At 37.8% G+C, this 15494-nt stretch overlaps 1 pseudogene; it reads right to left on the bottom strand.

The window, feature by feature from the left end:
- Nucleotides 1-3335: 3335 nt before the first annotated feature.
- Nucleotides 3336-4273, bottom strand: LOC126061170 (olfactory receptor 8B3-like; annotated as a pseudogene).
- Between the last annotated feature and the right edge of the window lie 11221 nt (nt 4274-15494).

Below are 15494 nucleotides of genomic sequence, written 5' to 3'. Positions count from 1 at the left end.
TAGAAATTAACAGGAAGAGCAGGGAAAAAAAAATCAATTACATGGAAACTGAATACCATCCTGTTTAAAAACCACTGGGTAGTAGAAGAAATCAGAGATGGAATAAAAAAATTCCTAGAATGAAATGAAAATGAAAACACATCATAACAAAACCTTTGGGACACAGCAAAGGCAGTGCTCAGAGGTCAATTTATAGCAATAGATGCTCACATGAAAAAAGAAGAGACAAAACCAAAACATTAGCTACAGAATTTGAACAGAGAGAGAGAACAGCAAAAGGAGCCCGTAGCCACTAAAGAAAAAATTTTTTTTTCTTTAGTGCCACTAGAAGAGAGGAAATAATAAAGATCAGAGCAGAAATAAACAAATTTTGTGTTAAGACACTAACATATCTTAAAGATATATATATATAAAACATATCTTAAAGATATATATATATAAAACATATCTTAAAGATATATATACATAATATATAGATATAGATACTTTTTACTATCAAAAACCATGCTTAAAAGATACAGATCTAGTCATCGATATCTTCTCTCCCTACAGTGGTAGGGCCTGCTCATGTAAAATAGTTGGCATAGAGGAGCACAAGTACATGATTCTTGAAGACAGATTAGTTATCTTCAAAGAAAAAAAGACAGGAAGGGAAACATTATTCCCAGTCAGGCAGGAGATAGAGAGAGATCATGTGTATTACACTAATGCTTCTCCTTCCACATGAAAGAAAACTTTAAAAGCAGGATATAAGTATGCCCTGTGTATACCACAATAGCATTTTACAGATTCACGTTCTAATAAGTGAAAATGTTAAGGTTGTAATGCTCCTATTTGTTGTGTGTGTTTCTTCTGAACTCATGGTGTATGGTTTCTTTTTCTGTTTAGTAATAGTTTATTCTTTCCTCAGGAAATCTTCTGCTGCCTGAGTTATGATATGCATCCACATAGAGCAGTTTTTCATTTTTTCCAGGCACCCCAGGATTATTACCAGGAATGAGGGAACAACAGAATTGCAAAAAAGTGTGAAAGCATAAGCAAAGACACAGTGGCAAGAGATACTGGGAATATTAGGGAAACAAAGGTTGTCGGGGACTAGAAATAAATACCAGGATAAAATGCTATAGAATTTGATTAAAAAAAAAAAAAAAAAAGAATCAAAGGTAGTTCTCATGATAACTTTATTTCAATACATATACGTATTAACTGCCATTTTAATTTTTCTCCATATTATCTGACTGTCAACTTAATGGAACTGCATGTCACTACATGGTACATTAATTGATCTGCCTTTGAACAAGTATGAGACTTAGATTTAGTAAAATCAATACAAATGTCAGTATCTTGGATGATGAATTTAGAAGTATTGGGACTTCTTGAGCAGGTTTTCAAAATAATTTTCTTCTACTTAATGGAATAGAGCATATATTTGGAGCAAGCAGATTAACTTTACCCAAAAGTGATATCTCCTAGAAATTGCTACTGCTATTTCAATTTCTTTCTGCTTTTTTATTTTTTCTTGATAAAGTTCCCAAGACAAATGCCGCTCATATAATAACATTGCCAAATTAGTCAATTTTTTTTGTTTTCAGAAACTTACCAACTCTTTCATATATTCTATTTCTGCCTTAAAATGTGAAACTACAGCAACTTAAGAATGGTGTCTAATGAGATCAAGCTCTCAAATCACAAAAAAAAAAAATATATACATGATTTATGTTAACTTCCTGAAAATTAAAAATAAAATAAAAACTTTCTGAGAATTAAAAAAATGCAGAAATAGGCATTGCAGGAATTTTATGAGCACTTTAATTATTTTTTAAATTTTATATTAAATGATTTGGGCACTTTCTTGGTCATCTACAGCTGCTACAACAGAAATACCACAAGTAGATGGCTTTAACAAAGAGAAGTTTGTTCTCTCACAGTCCAGTAGGCTAGAAGTCCAAATTCAGGGTGCTGGCTCCAAGGGAAGGCTTTTTCTCTCTGTTGGCTCTGGAGAAAGGTCCTTATCATCAGTCTTCCCTCGGCCTGGGACCATGTCAGCACAGGAACCTCAGGTCCAAAGGACACACTCTGCTCCCAGCACTGCTTTCTTGGTGTTATGAAGTTCCCATGTCTCTCTGCTAGCTTCTCTCTTTTGTATCTCAAAACAGATTGGCTTAAGACACTACCTAATCTTGTAGACCTCATCAATATAACTGCCACTAATCCACCTTATTACCTCACAGTGGTAGGGTTTATAATACATACGGAAATCACATTAGAAGATAAAATGGTAGACAATCATACAAGGGAATCATGACCTAGCCAAGTTGACAGATATTTTGGGGGGACACAATTCAATCCATGACAGGCACTTCCACCATACCATATTTCACAAAGAGAAAACAAATAGAATTCATGCTCTGGAAAATGGAACGTACATAGGACAACTTATTTTGTACTACAATATCAAGTGCATCCAATATTGAATTAATGCAAAACAAAACCCTGTTAAATGCTAGGAATACAAAGGTACAAAGATAGACACAATAGCCTCCAAGAGTTTCTGATCTATTAGGGATAGCAGAAAATTAATCCTTGTTTAAGATGGACTGTTTCAAGTGGAATAGAGATAAAGCAAAACATTATTAGAAATATAAGAGTAGACTGATGCTAAAGAAGTTAATAGAGGCCAAATTATAAAAGGCAGTATTCACTATATACTTACTTTCAATACACATACATATTGCTGCTATTTTATATTTTTTCCCACTCACAGTTTCTAAAAAAAAAAAATAATAAGTTTCTAAAGTCTTGTAGAAATTGGTACAGATTTTGCAACTGCTGAGAAACAAAAGAAAAAGAATGAAATAGGCAAATCACACACACACATATTTAAAAAAAGCATGTTCACTGTTTATTGTTATTGAACAAATTTGGAAATATTCTGTTACTGATACCAAAGACACAGCTACAAATGCAGGGTCCTCAGGCTTTCACAGACATACCACTTTGATGTGTAAATAGGTATGTTGTGATGTTATTCAATTAATCAATCATAGAATCTACACAATTTTCACAAGAGACAGAAGTCATTCCACAAAACAAAGGACAAAGTAATAATAATTTCTTTTTCATCAATGTCACAATTACATACCTACGCTTATAAAAAAAAAAAAAGAGAGAGAGAGAAGAAAGGAGAAGAAGAACTGACAAGCCTACTAAAGAACAAAAGTCTTTGAATCAAGGGGGAAAATGTGTCCCATTTGATTACAGTGAGGATACAGTCATGAGGCAATCCCAACACAATCAGCAGGATGATCTTGTCCTAAAAGTTCCTCTGCTGAAGCTTAAGAAAACACTTTCCTTTTCAGAGTTTTCTTTAGAGCAAGTTTGACATCTTTATTCCTCAAACCATAGATCAAAGGGTTCAGCATGGGCCCTACATTTGTATAAAAAACTGAGGCCACTATGGACACAGGTCCATAGACTCTGTGTCAGAAGGTTGGAGGTACATGAATGCAGCCGCCCCGAAGAAGAGAGAAACAGTAATTATGTGGGAACTGCAGGTGCTGAAGGCTTTAGACCTGCCTTCAGTGGAGCTGATGTGGAGGATGCTGGAGATTATGAAAGCATAAGAAATGAAAGTGGTGCTAGAGGACACCAAAATGTTCATGCCAACAAGAACAAAGACCACAACTTCGTTGGTGTAAGTGCTGGTGCAGGAGAGTTGGAGCACAGGGAGGATGTCACACAGGTAATGGTTGATTGTGTTGGCATCACAGAAAGCCAGTCTTGCCATACACAGAGTGTGGGCTAGAGAACCCCAACATCCCATCGCATATGCCCCAAACACAAACAGAGAAGAGATCCGAGGAGACAATATAACATTATATAGCAATGGCTTGCAAATGGCAACATAGCGATCATATGCCATTGCTGTCAAAATATAACATTCAGCAATGACAAAGAAACAGAAGAAATAGAGCTGAGTCAGGCACCCTGTATAGGAGATGGTGTTCTTCTCCAATACAAAGTTCATTAACATTTTGGGTGTGAAGACAGAAGAGTAACAGATATCTATGAAAGATAGATTAAAGAGGAAATAATACATAGGTGTGTGAAGGTGTGAATTTAGTGAAATTAATGTGATCGAGCCCAGATGGGCCACCAGGGTAACTAGATAGATCCCTAGGAATAGGAAGAAGAGAGGTAACTGGAGTTCTGGCCTGTCGGTTAAACCCACGAGGGTAAACTCCATCACCAATGATTGATTTTCATCAGCCATTCTCTAGGAGTAGATCTATGGAGATGAAGGGGAAAGCCAAATTAGAGAGAAACTGAGCTTTTCTGAGCTGTTTCACTCAAGAAATTGTACACACACACTGGCACGCTATAGCCCCTTCTTTCAGACCCCAGGGCGTCCAGCAACATATTCTGACTAATAGGAACTCTACAGAGTCAAAGGGTTGCTCCAGGTCCCTTGGGAGAGATGGCTGGCATAGCTGGAACCTACATAGGGCCACTTGTAGTTTTGATATACAATGGTGAGGAAGACTTGAAATATATGATAATTTAAAAACAAACAAACCCAGTGCCATTGAGTCCGACTCATAGAGACCCTATAGGACAGAGTAGAGCTGCCCCACAGAGTTTCCAAGGAGCACCTGGCGGATTTGAACTGCCGACACTTGGGTTAGCAGCCATAGCACTTAATCACTATGCCACCAGGGTTTCCATGATAATTTAGCAGAACATTTTTAATAGAGCATATATTTCAGTTTAGATATCTACTTCATGATTCTAAAATATTAAACTTTCAGCTTTATTTTTTAAACATGTCTTGTGTCATGTTACTGAACCTCATCTGATCCTTGGGCTTCACACAGAGATGGAAAGGTGGAGATGAGAGATGAAGTTATTCTCAGAAAGAGTATGGATCAGCATTGTATGAGGTACATGGGTGAAATGGGGAAAGAAGGGAAGGGTAGGGTAAGGCTAATGGATGTGGTAACTGATGGAACGAGGCCCAATGATGAAGAGAATTTTAGCAATGCTGTAAGGCTATTATGTATTATATAGAATAATATAATATATATTATATAGAATGAGAGAACGAGTAAGGCTTGAATATTACCTAAGGTTCAGTGGATAGGATAAGGCTCGGGGATAGAGTGAAGAATGGATAAGGGTGTAATAAGAATCAGGAAAGGTCTGAGGCTCAGAGATGTAGAGGGGGTGAAGAAGGGTTAAAATCTGAAATGTGGGAAGAGTCAGAGGTGGGATAAGTGGTGAGATAGGAGCAAACTAAGAAATGAAGTGAAGTATGGGGGCTAAGTCAGGGTTAGAAACTTCATAGAAGGGTAGTCAAATGCGGAGTAGAGTTTAAGGATGGATAAATGTTCAGGGATAAGTGAGACTCAGGAATAAAATGAGAGAATGAGACTCATTGATGAAGGAAGGATCAGGAATGAGATGGCATTTATGTAATTAGTTGTTTAATGCCTTCTCTCCTGCTACACTGTAATTTTATTCATGAAGACCAGAATCTTGTCTGCCTTATTCATTGGTATTCATCCTACATAAAACACTCCTGGTATGTAGTAGGCACTCAATACATGCTTCATGTTAGTTGTGGAATAAAAGCCCATTCAAAACAGCCCTTCTTTGGATAATGTCCACACTCGACACCTATTTTTGCCCTTTCTGTCTTCATCTGTGCTCTACCCTAGCCAGTCTAGACTCTGCAAAGGCGACTGTTGTTTTTATTTCAGAGATGGCCAGTTAGTATTTTAGCAGAGGAACTGAAATTTGTCCAAACATCAAATTGCTAGAAGACCGTGGAGTTTACATCACCTCACTGAATAATGCCCCAAGAGACCAAGGGTCTGTCTCCACAGTGATCCTTGTCTCCTTTTCACATTGCCTATGTCCCTTCCTTCCAGACTCTGAAGTCAGAAAGCCTTCAAATTCAGGGCTGTCTCTAATTAAAAGGCAGAAGTTAACTGAAGAGTCCTTGGCTCCCTCGTTTATGAGTTTAGAAGGTGAAGGATTCTTCCAGGAGGTGTTAGATTAGGGTACTCAGACATTCCCTCTTGTGAACCCAAAGATGGTTTTATTTTATCTTTTAAATCAGGACTTTGAGCCAAATTGGCTCCAATAATATGCATGGGAAGAGTCCCAGCACAGACTCTTCAGCTGCCCAATGAGTTGAGGGCATCGGTTCACTGACTTCAACCTCTGAATGACCCTGGAACTCCTCCAAATTTAATGATCAAGAATCCATTTTACTTACCTTCTGCCAAGGAGTCCACTCCAGTTGCAGCAGAGGCAATATCCTCTCTAGTATCAGATAAACAAGATCTTAGGGAAATGATTAGTTCTGGAGATAGAGCCTCTCCCAGGAAACTGTGACATCTCTATTTACATCAGAGCTGTGATGCTCACATTGTCTCCTGAGGGACTTCATCTTCAACTCAAATTTTATCTCCACCTTAGAGATTTCATGCTCCCAAGCTTAATGAAGGGAGTAACATTCTCTATCCTGATTCCCTGGGTTCTCCTAGCCCTAGACCTGAAGGCTAAATAATATCCCTTTGCACCAAAGCTAATTACTTACCTAGTGATCATCTCTACTCTTTTATCTCGTTAGGTGAAAAAGTGTGAGGCCAGTAGTATAGGAGCTATCGTTCCCTAAATATGGTGCATACAGATCATGCCCCGGCAGGTCAGGGGATGTTCTCTCATAGCAACATCCCATAGGTAGGACCCCTGTTGATTTCATTGGGATGAAAATATTTGTTCTCCCATGCTTTTAAATGAAATAGCCTTAGTATTTCAGATGGTGCCCTATTTGTGACTAAGTCCTACAAAACCACAGTTTAGTAAAATTTCTTATTCAGTAACTATCACCAATAAGAATCCTAAAATTCTTTTAAAGTTTCTGAGCCATTTTATTAGGAAGAGGCCACAGATGTTTCCTTAATGAGCATAAATATGGTTTAAATGGAAGAAGCAGAGGGAAGAGTTATGTTCTCACATCCAATGCTCTCTAGAGCAGTATTGCCCAGTGGAAATATAATGTGAGCCATGAATGCAAGCCACATATGTAATTTTAAATTTTCTAGTAGCCACATTAAAATAGTATAAAAAGCCAGATGAAACTAATTTTAATAATATATTTTGTTTAATGCAACATATCCATAGTATTATCGCATCAACATATAATCATTTAAAAAATATTAATGAGATGATTTGTATTTTTTCATATTAAGTCTGCAAAATCTGGTGTATAATTTATATTTACAGTACATCTCCATTCAAACTAGTCATATTTCAAGGGCTCAATAGCCACATGTGGATAGTAGCTACCATATTGGACAACACAACTCTAGAGTTTATATGTAATAAATGGTAGGAATTACATTAATATTTATGTAGGTTAAATTAATGACTATCTTATTTATGTCAAGCAATTTTCAAAATAGTATATAGGACACTGTGCTTGAATCATGTATTCATTATTATATCCATTTATCCCAGAAACCTTTATTGAAGGTTTATGATGTGCAAGGCCCTATGTAGACATCACCATTTTGTACACAGAGAGAAATACCAAGAAGTATATCTTCATCTTAGGACAAAATTTATTAACAAATTGCCAGGAAACTTTGGAAAGATAAACCTTGAAGCTGGTGATTTGACCAGTGGAATTGTCAGAATAAAAACATTGAAACTAAAGTGGTATAAGTAAAGGTGTGGAGACAGAAAAACACAAGGAATATTGGGGGAAGAATGACCACTCCATTTTAACTGAGGCCAAGAGTACATGTAGTGTAAATTAAAAATTAATTTGTAAAACTAAGTCAGGACAACTTCTTTTTCAAAGATTTGAATGCCATTTTATAGAATTGGGGTTTACTGTTACAAGGAATCTTTAAAGAATATTACGTAGTAGCATGGCATGATTAAACCCCTTTTGTAGAAAGATAAACCCAGAAGTGGTACACAGATTAAATCAGAGGAGGGGTCTTGAGGCAAGGAGTTGAGCTGCCATAACAAAATACCACAAAGTGGGCCGCTTCAAAGGACAAAAAATTATTGTCTCGCAGTTCTGGAGCCTAGAAATCCTAATTCAGGGTGTTATCAGAGATATGCTATCTTTCTGTTGGCTCTAGGGGAAAATCCTTCCTGGTAGTCCCAGGCATTTCTTGTAGACGGATCCTCACATGGTGTCCTCACCTGTGTGTGACTCTGTTTCTGAGCCTGTTCTCCCCTTTTATAAGACTTCACTCAGAAGCGATTAGAATTAAGATCTTCCCTATTCCAGTACGACTTTCTTCGACTGATAACAAATGGAAAACCCTACTTCCAAACAAGGTCATATTCACAATTACAGGGGTTAAGTCTTCAGCATGCCCTTTGGGGAGACACAATTCAATCCATAACACAGGATGTGAAAAAGAAGCCCAAAATAATCATGTTTTTGAATTTTGGAAATTAAGAGAATGGCATTGTCATTAAGAAAAATGTGAAGACACCAACAGCAAACAGCTTAGGGGAAATGAACTATTGATCAATTGATCAATTCACTATTGTTAATCTTAAGAATGACAATACACCTGGACTTGCATTCTGTCATGTACAAACAGGCACATTAAAATCCAAGTTTAGAACACTCCCTACCATTAAGACTGTTCCCTTCATAAGTAGACAAACTACTACTTTACTTCACATCATCTTCTCCAAGAAGACTATCCTGTTTTACCATGACTAAGTCAGATTCCTTGCTCTGTACTTCCACATGTTTTAACCCCACTGTAGAACTTACCACCCACTGCCTTTGAGTCAATTCCGACTCATAGCAACCTTATTGGACAGAGTAGAACTGCCTGATAGGGTTTCAAAGGCTGTAAATCTTTATGGAAGCAGACTGCCACACCTTTCTCATGCAGAGTGGCTGGTGGGTTCCAATCACCAATCTTTCAGTTAGTGGCTAAGTACTTGAACCACTGCACCACCAGGGCTCCTTAGAACTTAACACAACGTATTGAAATAGCTTATGTATTTACTTTTCTGTCTCCCCTTCCTTTCCTTACTGTTCCTTAAAGGGAAGAATTATGTTCTGTTCAAAGCATCTTACAAGGTGTTTGTTGCACCGTAGAAACTTATTAAATGATTATGGTAGTGGTGGTTGTAACAATAGTAGCGCTGGTTGTAACAATAGTAGCGATGATGGTCATGTTGAGTTGGAGATAAGACAGGGGCAGCAAAATAAAGGAGAAGGTTACCTGAATAGAGAAATAGAGGTGATTGCTGAAGCTATAGGGGTAAATGAAATCATTCTAAAGGGTAGAGGAAGAAAGACAGATGGCAAGGGGAGGTCTGGATCATACCTGAATTGAATGGGCCTATCACTTTACCCAACAATGCATAGCTCACTTAATCTTCTTTTGCCTGTCAGCCTAACCTGTTGCTGTTAAGATGATTCTGACTCACAGTGACTCTATGTGTTACAGAGTAGAACTGCTTCATAGGGTTTCCTTGGCTGTAATCTTTACAGAAGTAGATTGCCAGGCCCTTCTTGTGCACCACTGTTGGGTGGATTCAAACCATCAACCTTTAGGTAAACAGCCAATTGCAAAACAGGACCTTCCTGTCAACCTGATATAGTAACAATCACCATCGAGCCGATTCCGACTCATAAAGACCCTGTAAGACACAGTAGAGCTGCCCCATAGGGTTTCCAAATAGAGGCTGGTAGATCAGAACTGCCGACCTTTTGGTTAGTGGCCGAACTCTTAACTACTGCACCACAGGACTCTAGATTGATAGACAAACTGAAATAATACTAGACATCATTACTGAGATAACAAACATAGGCTATATCATTTAACTTTCACAATTCCAATGGAATAAGAATGAAAGGGATGATCAAGGCTGATACTCAATTGGTACACCCAGTAATCACATCAGTGGATAAACTATTCAGAAATTGGGAAGCCCTGGTGGCACAGGTGGTTAAGAGCATGGCTGCTAACCAAAAGGTCAGCAGTTCAAATCCACCAGCTGCTCCTTGGAAACCCTATGGGGGCAGTTCTACTCTGCCCTATAGGCCTGCTATGTGTCAGGATCGACTGGATGGCAACATTTTTTTGTTTGTTTTTTAATAGCAGTTGGTAGACACTTGCTGTGCCAAGCCACACCACTGTTCTTCCCAGCCTGCCCCCCCAAGAACCCATAGACCTCCCCATGATCTCAAACTAAGAGGTTAGCCCCTGACAGAACAAAGAGCCTCCAAGACTCTGTTCCAGCACCAGAGCCAATATCCTATTCTGATTGACTGGTGCCAGTGCGGAAATGATTGCTCAATATTTTGACAACCACCTTGGAGATGATCACCTAGGAGGCTCAATTTATCTTCCAGCACAACCTTAGGAGTTGGATGACTCTCATGACTCTTTTAGATGCTAATTTTGGAAACCCTCCTTTTCACCCTTGTATCCCAGGGCCTAAAACTCTTGGATAGTGTTCCATATTGATACATAGTAAGCAAGGGCTGAATAATAATTATTTTTAACAGAGTAAATGAATATATTTCAGGATGCTAATTTATTGGTATATATTGCTCTGAATCTTCTCTTGTAAATATAATGGTGGTTTAATTATCCCTTATGTCTTTCCATCTGGCCAAAGTGATCTCTTTTAGCTTTATGTAGGGTAGGGACCCACAGTATTAAAATTTCTAGAATGACTAGTATACAGCCTGGATACAGTTTAGATTCATTGAGGGGGAAAGATATGATCAATTTTAACTATGAAATAAAAATCAGGTGATAATAGAATTTAAGACATTATGGGAAGGGGGCAAGAAAGTAAAGTAGCATGCTTTCTAATGTTGTTGATAGCTTCCCTCAAGTCAATTACAACTCACAGTGAACCTATGTACAACAGAAGGGGATACTGTCTGGTCCTGTGCTATCCTCATGGTTGTTGCTATGCTTGAGGCCACTGTTGCAGTCACTGAGTCAATCCATCTCGTTGAGGGTCTTCCTCCTTTTTGCTGACCTTCTACTTTACCAAGCATGATGTCCTTCCCCTGATAACGTGTCCAAAGTACCTGAGACGAAGTCTCATCACACTAGCTTCTAAGGAGCATTCTGGCTGTTCTTCTTCCAAGACAAATTTGTCTGTTCTTTTGGTAGTCCATGATATATTCAGTATTCTTCATCAATACCATAATTCAAAGCTGTCAATTCTTCAGTCTTCCGTATTCATCGTCCAGTTTCGCATACATATGAGGCAACTGAAAATACCCTGGCTTGGGTCCGGTACACCTTGGGCCTCAAAGTGGTATCTTTACTTTTTAACCCTTCAAAGAGGTCTTTTGCAGCAGATTTGCCCGATGGAATACATCCTTTGATTTCTTGACTACTGCTTCCATGGGCATGACCGTGGATTCAAGTAATATAAAATCCTTGACAACTTCAATCTTTTCTCCATTTATCATGATGTTGCTTATTGGTCCAGTTGTGAAAATTTCTGTTTTCTTTTTGTTGAGATGTGATCCATACTGAAGGCTGTGGTCTTTGATCTTCGTCGATAAGTGCTTCAAGTCCTCTTCACCTTTTGAAAGCAAAATTGTGTCAGCTGCATATCACAGGTTGTTAGTGAGTCTTCCACCAGTCCTGATACCATGTTCTTCTTCATATAGTCTAGCTTTCCTAAGTGATGCAAGATGCAGGAATAATTCATTTTCAGTTCCAATTCCCAAAGGGATCTCTTAAAAGAATAAAAGCCAATTGTTCAAAATTGCTAATTCTAATGTTCAAATATGGAGGCTTGTGTGGCACAGTTTGTGCTGGACTACCAACCTAAAGATTGACAGCTAGAACCCACCTAGCAGTGCCATAGAGAAAAGGCCTAGCAATCTGCTTGCATAAAGGCTACAGCCAAGAAAACCTTACGGAGCAGTTCTACTCTGTAACACTTGGAATTGCCATGAGTTGAGATCAACTTGACGACAATGGGTTTGATTTTTTTGTTAATGTTCAAATGAAATGACTGTGAGAACTATTTCTATTTGCTACTTCCCAATGGGAAATCACTCTGAAATTACATTTTCTTCACTGAAATTTTCCTCCATCTGCATCCCCTTTGCTTTCTAAAAAGGGTATCAACTAAGAGGAGGTGCATTCTAGTCAGGTAGTATAAATCTTCCTAGCTCTACAAGTTTTCATTGAGGAGTACTCTCGTGGGTGCTCATGGTGAATAAGATTTCAGGGTCTTTCCCTCAATTTTCTGGAGCAGTGGTGCAGTGGTTAAGAGCTCGGCTGCTAACCAAAAAGTCACGGTTCTTATCTACCAGCCTCTCCTTGAATACCATATGGGCCAATTCTACACTGCTTTATAGGATCGCTATGAGTCGGAATCTATTTGACACCAAAGGATTTGGTTTTGGTTCCCTCAATTTTCAGGCACAATATATTATTTTTTGTCAATACACCAAAAATGATCAGTATCTTTGGAAAGACTCATAATTATTTGGCTAATGAGAGGCTAGTGTATTAAAGTTATTACTTCTTATTGAGAAATATAGCTACCATGCTAAAGAATAGTGAATATACCATGGACTGCCAAAAGAACAAACAAATTTGTCTTGGAATAAATGCAGCCAGAATGCTCCTTAGAAGCAAGGGTGGTGAGACTTCACCTCACTTACTTTGGACATGTTATTAGGAGGGACCAGTCCCTGGAGAAAGGCATTATGCTTAGTAAATTAGAGAGGAAGATTGACACAGGGGCTGCAAGAATGGGCTCAAACATAACAATGATTGTGAGGATGGCGAAGGACTTGGCAGCATTTTGGCCTATTGTAGATAGGGTTGCTATGAGTCAGAACAACTGGATAGCACTTAACAACAAGCATAGTTTAGTGTGAGGTAGTGAGTTCTGTCTTACACTTATGTTCATTTTAGGTCTTGGAACACAGAAATCTACATGAAAGGGTTGTGGAAATATATACAGTAAAACCTGCTAAAGTGGAACCACCGTAAGACGAAAACCTGTCAGAGAAGAAGAATTCAAATATTTTCCACTAAAATGAGTGATAGAGAAGGTGGAAAATTTGCAAGACCTGGAAAAACAAGGCAGCCTCATCCAGTTCTGGCTCTCACAGTTTTCACCATAATAGCTATGTATTTTATTTTATGCTTATTGCTTACTTAATTTTTCATTTTTTAAATCCAGAGCAAAACCTTTAGTAATAACTCACCCACCAAAATAGAGGATACTCTTGGAGACTTAATTTCCAGAAGTGCATTGTTAGAAAAATATTGGGAGCAGTGTGTGAATGTGTGTGTGTGTGTGTTTTGGAAAGAGAAACAGTCACAGGTAATTAAAAACCATGGTTACATAAAATAAGTCTTAAATTTGTACAAAATAGATTTAATATAAACACTATGAAAATAGATGCAGTAGTTAGAAAATATTTACTGTCAACCAATATCACACAAACATGTAGCTTAGGAAATTTTAGTATCACATAAACCACTTCATGACAAATATCCAAAATATGTTTTCATTGATTGTGTTATTATTGTATCAATGGGACTTAAGTTGGGTACAGATACAGTCCTAGCTGCAGGCTTCTGGCCTCTGCCTCCCCTTCCTTCCATAATTTATCTATCCCTCAGGCCTTAATCCTGAAAGTCCCCTTTCACAGCACTTGAAATTCCATTGTTCTTGTCCTTTTTCCATTTTCATGCAATAGTAAAAATCAGAGTGAAGCTCTAAATTTTCCAGTCACTCATCCCAGCTCCTGAGCACTGCAACTCTGTGCCCAAAAAACCTCTGACCTGAGCTACACCTTCCTTCTACACTCTATCAGCCTCAGCACCTACCAAAACCTAAGCCATGATCCCTTTTCATAAATTTTAGATTAAATTATTGTACTAATTATAAAATAAAGAGGGAATGGAATCAATGTAACTTGCCAGAAAATTAACTGTAGTTCACTTATTTGCCCCTGACTCAAAAAAAAAAAAAAAGGAAGAATCGGGAGGAAAATAGAAGTGGAGAGAGTATTTAGCTATATACTATCAAGAACAAATTAATATTAAATTAAACATGTCTCCTTCCATTTTTCCCTATATCCAATAATGTGAATTGGTTATCATATCCTCCTACCCATTAAAAGTTAAAGTATTGCCTGGTAAGGAAAAAAAAACTGATTAAAATTTTAATATTATATAAATAAAATCATTACTTGATTTAAACAGTGAATTTCATGAGTGCACAGTTGTGTTTTGTTATTCTGGCTATTGGAAACCCATTACACTCATTGCTGGAAACATCATGGTTTTACTATGTCTTAAGAAAGTAATAGCAGTGTTGATGTTGTCCTTTTGTATACAGCGACTTCTTGCTGCCCACAGTATACAGAGCACTTCTCAGAGAAAAACTGGTAAGGGAATGCATATTTTAGGGCCAGGACTCTTAATCTTAAAGGGAACTGCAGAGGCCATGATGCTTCAACTTAATTCTGGAGTTCTTTGATTCACATAAGTAAGTTCCCAGTTATGTTTGTTTTTCTTTTTGGAAAAGCTTTGGAAGCTATTGTGGGTGAATTTTGGGGGGAAAAAAAGAAGTAATTGAAAAAGAGGTCTTTTCCTATTGTTCTATCTACTGCATGCCCACTGGCAGCAGAAATCTCTTTTCCTCCAGCTTCAGTTGTGTTGGCTTAAGTAATAACCACATACATTTGGGTCAACAGTATTTTCATGAAAATATAAATTTGTAATTCAGGCTAATTAATTCCATATCATGTTAAATACTTTAGTAAAATTGCAGCACTATTCACAATAGACAGAAGGTAAAAGCAACCTAAACGCCCATCAGCAGATGAACAGATAAACAAAAATGTACATACATACAATGGAATACTACTCAGCCAGCAGGAGAAATGAAGTCTTGATACATGCTACAATAGGGATGAAGCTTGAAGACATTATGTTGATTGAAATAAGTCAACCACAAAAGGACAAATATTGTGTGAGCTCACTTATATAAAAAGACGGTGAAAGGCAAATGTATAGAGAACAAAGTTTATTAGTGGTTACTGGGGGTGGGTGGAAGGGAAAGGCGCGAGTTAACAGTAATGGAAATATCACATTGATTAAGGGTAGGGTTGCACAGCCAATTGTTGTAATTGCTGTCAGTAAGTTGTACACCTGTAAAAAGCTGAGTTGGCAAAGTTGTGTGATAGATGTATTTACAACAATGACAAAAAAAAGAGAGAGAGAGAGTAGCTGTTGGGGCTGCTTATGTATGATTAAAAACCTCTTTGGATTTGGTTTCTTGGTTTGGAGGTTTAGGGTTATGGTTTCAAGGGACATCCCAGTTAATTCATCTACTAAAATGTTTAGTGCTTCTATTCTATCTCCTAGTTAATTGCATAATGCCTGGGGTCTTAAAAGGTTGCAATTATCCATCCAAGGCACAACAATTGG

This window comes from Elephas maximus, chromosome 17 (genome assembly GCF_024166365.1).
Source record: "Elephas maximus indicus isolate mEleMax1 chromosome 17, mEleMax1 primary haplotype, whole genome shotgun sequence".
Classification (NCBI taxonomy): Eukaryota; Metazoa; Chordata; class Mammalia; order Proboscidea; family Elephantidae; genus Elephas; species Elephas maximus.
This window is presented reverse-complemented; position numbering and strand designations above follow the sequence as displayed.